The following is a 6,134-nucleotide window of genomic DNA, read 5'->3' on the forward strand; positions in this document are numbered from 1 at the left end:
CCGGGAAGAACCTACTCATACGGGTTCTTGTTAAGTGGGCTCTATGTACCACTTTTAGTTGCGTCAGGCTGAGCCTTGCGCACGTGGAGGTGGAGTTGACCCTATGCAGTGCTTCGCTCCAGAGTCCCCACCCTATCTCCATCCCCAGGTCGTCCTCCCATTTCCTTCTTGTTGCGTCCAGTACGGTGTCGTCCCTATCTACCAGTCGGTCATACATGTCACTACAGTTCCCTTTCTCTAGGATACTTGCGTCCAGTAGGTCTTCCAGTAGTGTCTGTCGTGGCGGTTGTGGGTACGTCCTTGTCTCCTTTCGTAGGAAGTTTTTGAGCTGCAGGTACCGTAGCTCGTTCCCCCCAGCTAGCTGAAACTTCTCTGTCAGTTCGTCCAGTGTTGCGATCCTGTCGTCCGTGTATAGGTCCCTGACTGTCAGTGTCCCCCCGTCCTGCCTCCACCTTTTGAAGGTGGCGTCAGTCAGTGCTGGTGTGAACCTATGGTTGTTGCAGATGGGAGCCCTGTTCGACATTTTGGTCAGGCCAAGTTGCTGCCGCAGTTGGTTCCAGGATTGGAGGGTGGCTGTCACCACTGGGCTGCTGGAGTGTTTTTTGGGTGGGGATGGGAGTGCTGCCGTGGCGAGGGCCCGGAGGGAGGTTCCCATGCAGGAGGCCTCCTCCGCACGCACCCACTCAGCCTCTGGCTCCTGGATCCATCCCCTTACTCGCTCGGCTGTTGCTGCCCAGTGGTAGAATTGTAGATTCGGGAGGGCTAGCCCTCCCCTGGTTTTTGTTTTTTGTAAGACCTTCTTTGGGATCCTAGCATTTTTACCCCCCCATACGAACGCCATGATGAGTTTGTCCAGCGCTTTGAAAAAGGCCTTGGGGATGTAGATCGGAATGGATCTAAACAGGAAGAGGAACCTGGGCAGTACGTTCATTTTGATCGTCTGAACTCTCCCCGCGAGGGAGAGCGGGAGTGTGTTCCATCTTTGCAGGTCCTTTTTAACTTCCTCCGTCAGGCTGGTGAGGTTCCATTTGTGGATCCCTTTCCAGTCATGGGCTATTTGGATCCCCAGGTAGCGGAATTTATGTCGGGCTTGATTGAACGGCAGCCCCTTTAGTGCTGCCCCCCCCCCCCCCCCCCCCCTTGCGGGTGTACTGGGAAGATCTCACTTTTGCTCATGTTGAGTTTGTAGCCCGAGAAGGCTCCAAACTCTTTCAGGAGCGCGATGATTCCGTCCATGCTGCTTTGTGGGTCCGAGATATAGAGGAGCAGATCATCCGCATAGAGTGAGACTCTGTGCTCTCTACCTCCCCTTCGGATCCCCCTCCAATTTTTTGCTGCCCTGAGCGCGATTGCTAGCGGTTCAATTGCTAGTGCGAACAGCAGCGGGGACAGTGGGCATCCTTGTCTGGTGCCCCTGTGCAGCTGGAAGTATTGGGAGTTGGTATTGTTGGTCTGTACACTCGCCATGGGAGCGTTGTACAGGAGCTTTACCCAAGCGGTGAACCCTGTTCCAAGCCCGAACCGCTCCAGTACCTCTATGAGGTATTTCCACTCGACTCTGTCGAAGGCCTTTTCTGCGTCCAGGGAGACGATCACCTCTTGTGTTCTCTCCCCGGAGGGGGTCATTATCACGTTCAGCAGGCGCCTGATGTTCGCGGTAAGCTGTCTACCTTTGACAAAGCCCGTCTGGTCCTCTGTGACCACCTCAGGTACACAGTCTTCTAGCCTCTTGGCTAGGATTTTGGCCAGTATTTTGGCGTCTGCATTCAGCAGAGATATGGGTCTGTATGACCCACATTCCGTTGGGTCTTTGTCTTTCTTAGGTATCAGCGAGATTGAGGCCTGTGCTAACGTGGGTGGCAATGTGCCCCTAGCTAGCGAGTCTGTGAACATCTCCCGCAGGTGCGGGGCCAGCGCTGTCGCAAATTTTTTGTAGAAGTCCGCCGGGAATCCGTCCGGTCCCGGCGCCTTCCCCGCCTGCATGGAGCTAATGCTGTCCATGATCTCTCCCAGTGCTAGTGGTGCTTCCAGATCCCGTTTTCTGCCCTCTCCCACAACTGGTATGTCCAGTCCGTCAAGAAACCGGTTCATCCCAGCCTTCCCCGTTGGGGGCTCTGAGGTGTACAGCGGTCTATGGTAAATGAAGCCCGGAAAAGCTGCACCAGCTTGTCAGGCTATAAACACGATTCCCGCCTCCAGCAAATCAGCGGGGTGCCTGAAGCCGGCGGGGGTGAGGGGGCTGTTGGCGAGCTGAAATCACTCAGCGTGCAATTCAATTAAATGGGAACAAAGTTGCATTAAATGTGGAACTCTGCGGGGAATGCATGGCCAAGGCCTCACGTAGCCCCAGGTATAGCTAAGGTATACAATTAATACTTTGGCCAGCCTTAACCAAGGAAGAAGATACTGTCCATGTCATGATGCAAGAGGAGGTGGTTCAGATACTTGAAGGATTGAAAATTTATAAGGAGGAGATATTGGGTAGGCTGTCTGTACTTAAAGTTGATAAGGTACCAGGACCACGTGATTTGCATTCAAGGAAAGAGTGAGTGGAAATTGTGGGGGCACTGGCCAGAATTTCCCGGTCTTCTTCAGACTCGGAGGTGGTGTCAGAGGACTAGAGAATTCTAGATGATACACCCCGGCTCAAAAAAGGCTGGCAAAATAGACAGTCAGGTGAGGAAGCTTCTATAATTGATAATTCAGGACACAATTAATCGCCACTTGAGAAAGTGTGGGGTTATAAAGGAAAGCCAGCATGGATTTATAAAGCGAAAATTGTATTTAACTAACTTGCTTGAGTTTATTAATGAACTAACAGAAAGGTTGATTAGGGAAATGCTGATCTAGTGGTGGACAGGGACTTCCAAAAGACATTTGAAAAAATGCTGCACAACAGATGTGTGTGCAAAATTAGACCTCGTGGAATTAATGGGAAAGTAGCAAAGTGGATACAAAATTGGTTTAGTGACAAGGAACAAAGTGGTGGTTAATGGTTATTGTTTGGACTGGAAGGTTTATAGTGGAGTTCCCTAAGAATCGGTTTGAGGGCCTCTGCTCTTCATGATATACATAAATGATCTAGACCTTGATGTACAGGGCACAGTTTCAAAATTGGCAGATTAAACTGTTATGATCAGATGATGAGGGGTGAGGGGTCGTTCCCTTCATTTGACCAGAACAGGGTCTGGTCTAAGTAAAATAATTTTAAAAAACACTGCGACTTAGAAAATATTAACAGGATTAGACAAAGCCAACATGGATCTATAAAATGGAAATCATTTTTGACAAATCTACTGGAGTTTTTTGTGGACCTAACTACAGGTAGTAGAATAGATAAGGGTGAATCAGCTGTGGTGTACTTGGATTTTCAGAAAACTTTTGATAAAGTCCCACATAAGAGGTTAATGCGCAAAATTAAAGTGCATGAGATTCGCAGTAATATACTGACATAGATTGAGAATTGGTCAGCAGGCAGGAAGCAGAGAGTAGGAACAAATGAGTATTTTTTTGAAGTGGCATGGGGTAACTATTGGGGTCCCACAGGGATCAATTCTTGGGTCCCAGCTGTTCACAATATACAGCAATGGGGGAACCAAAAGTAATATTTCCAAGTTTGTTGATGACACAAAATTTGGTGGGAATGTAAGTGGTCAAGAGGATGTTGAGGGGCTTCAAGGTGATTTAGGCAAGTTGCGTGAATGGAAAAATACATGGCAGGTGCAGTATAATGTGGATTAATGTAGAGTTATCCACTTCAATAGGAGAAACAGAATGGCAGAGTATTATTTAAAGAGTAATGGGTCCTCGCTGAAACGAAGAGCGTGCAGGTAAAGCAAGCAGTTAGGAAGTAATATGGTACGTTGGCGCCGCTTGAGTACAGGAGTAAGGATGTCTTACTGAAACTGTACAGGGCCTTGGCATTTGGAGTATTGTGTGCAGTTTGGATCTTCTTATCTAAGAAAGGATATTCTTGCCAGAGGGAGAGTGCAGCGCAGGTTCACTGAACTGATTCCTAGGATGATAGGATTGTCGTATGTGGAGACTGAATTGACTTGGTGTGTATTCACTGCAATTTAGAAGAATGAGAAAGGATCTAATTGAAACATATAACATTGTTACAGGGCTGGACAGATTGGATGCAGGGATCGTGTTCCCTCCGGCTGGTGGAGCAGAGTCTCGGGATACGGAGTAGGCTATTTAGGACTTGTACGAGGAGAAAGGTATTCACTAAAAAGGTGTTGGACCAGTGCAATTCTCTACCACATTAAGAAAGAAATAGATAGATTTTCAGATGCTAAAGGTGCCATGGGGCATAGGGAGAAAGAGGGAGTTTAGTGTTACGATGGAGGAACAGCCATTATCATGTTGAATGGTGGATCAGGCTGAATGGGACAACGGCCTATTCCTGCTCTTATTTCTGATGTTTCTATGCCTTACACACACCCACACACTCTCGCTCTCATAGTTCACACATGCACACAAATGGATTACAGAGTCGGAAGGATTGGGAGCCCAGTAAAATTAAAAGGTTAAATGGCTCTTGAAGGCTGGTGACTTGGCTGGCTTCAGGCTGAGTTCTGTAGTTCCTGTTGTTTTCAGGGTCAAGGCGATTTAAAACTGTACACGGATAAGTTATTTTGGAGGCAGCTGTGCTGGGTTGAGTTCTTTAAAAAATCTGTCTGCAGCACATGGATAGTCGAATTCAGCAGACAGAGTTCAAGCTGGATGGGAAGAGATAGGAAAGGAACCCACTCAGGACCTTGTTCCTTCAGTGTCTCAGTTGTTTGATTTATTCTGCAGAGAAAATGGGTAGTTAAGCACACAAACGGTTGGCTTGTCACATGAACCTCTCCTCCACCGCGTCAAGGAGGGTCTACCCCTCAGCATCCCTGGATCAGGGTGCCGCTCTCCTCATTGGCTGGGATATGTGTGTGGGAGTGCAATGCGTATATGCGGCTGCAGCTTGTCAGCCTCCTGTGTGTCGGTCGCGAATCTAGCGAATCCAACACCCCTTCTTCTCATTGGAATCGATTATGTTCCACGTGGCGTCAGTGTTAGCCCTTTAACAGTTGCTGAATTGGTCCAGGCGGCAGTTATGCTGTTGTAGAATGCCCAAAATCCTGCCCCGGCACTTAGTCTCAGGAACTGAGAATCCGGACCAAGGTCATTAGCAAAAGAAGCAGTCACAACGTGAACAAAACCTTTATCACACAGAGAGTGGTTAGAATCTGGAATACACTGCCAAAGTTTTGGCGGTAGCTTCAATCAAAGCATTCAAGAGGGAATTGTATTATTATCTGAAAAGGAATAATCTGCTGTAGTAGAGGCAGAAAGTGGGAGAATAGCACAAAGTGAATTGCTCGTTCAGAGAATCAAGGCAGACACTATGGTCCAAATGGCTTCCTTCCATACTGTAACCATTCTGTCATTATTTCCAAATTATATTTTGATTTGAATTATAAGAGAAAGGTTCTAAAAATCTGTGTTGTAATTTCATTGCCCCCACAGTTAGAATAGAATAGGATTTTACAGTGCAGAAGAGGCCTTTCGGCCCATTGACTCTGCACCGGCCCTTAGAAAGTTGTCTGCACACAACCAATGCCTTATCAATATGGGACGGTGGGCACGTGTTGCCTGGACCCCTCCCACCCAAAACCCAATCATGGTGTGAAATTCAATGCTCTGCACCCTCGCTCCACTCAGGTGGTAAACATACTAGAATCAGTCACAGGAGTGTGTAAATAGCCTGCAGCTGCAATTGGGAGCTTGGAACGGTAAGGGGGGTCTAACACGTGACCCAGGAGATAGTTGATCCAGAGGAGCATCACTGAGGGTGTCGACAGAATGGTGCAGACTATGGTGAACCGCCAGGGCTGGCAGAGCCAGATGATGCAGTGGCAGTCGGGACTCAAACTAACTGCCCCTCTGTCCCAAGGTGAACCCCAGGGACCTATGGGCACCAATCGGGAAGAGCGGGTGCTTGGATTGACAATGGTGGCCACCACCCCCACGAGTTCCACCGCTCTGATGAGGCCATGTCTCACGGCCAACACACGAGATAGGGCAGCACGGCTGTGCATGTGCCACCGACAAGTGAGACATAGAACATAGAACATAGAACAGTCCAGCAC

Source organism: Scyliorhinus canicula, chromosome 17, assembly GCF_902713615.1.
Source record: "Scyliorhinus canicula chromosome 17, sScyCan1.1, whole genome shotgun sequence".
NCBI classification, from domain to species: domain Eukaryota; kingdom Metazoa; phylum Chordata; class Chondrichthyes; order Carcharhiniformes; family Scyliorhinidae; genus Scyliorhinus; species Scyliorhinus canicula.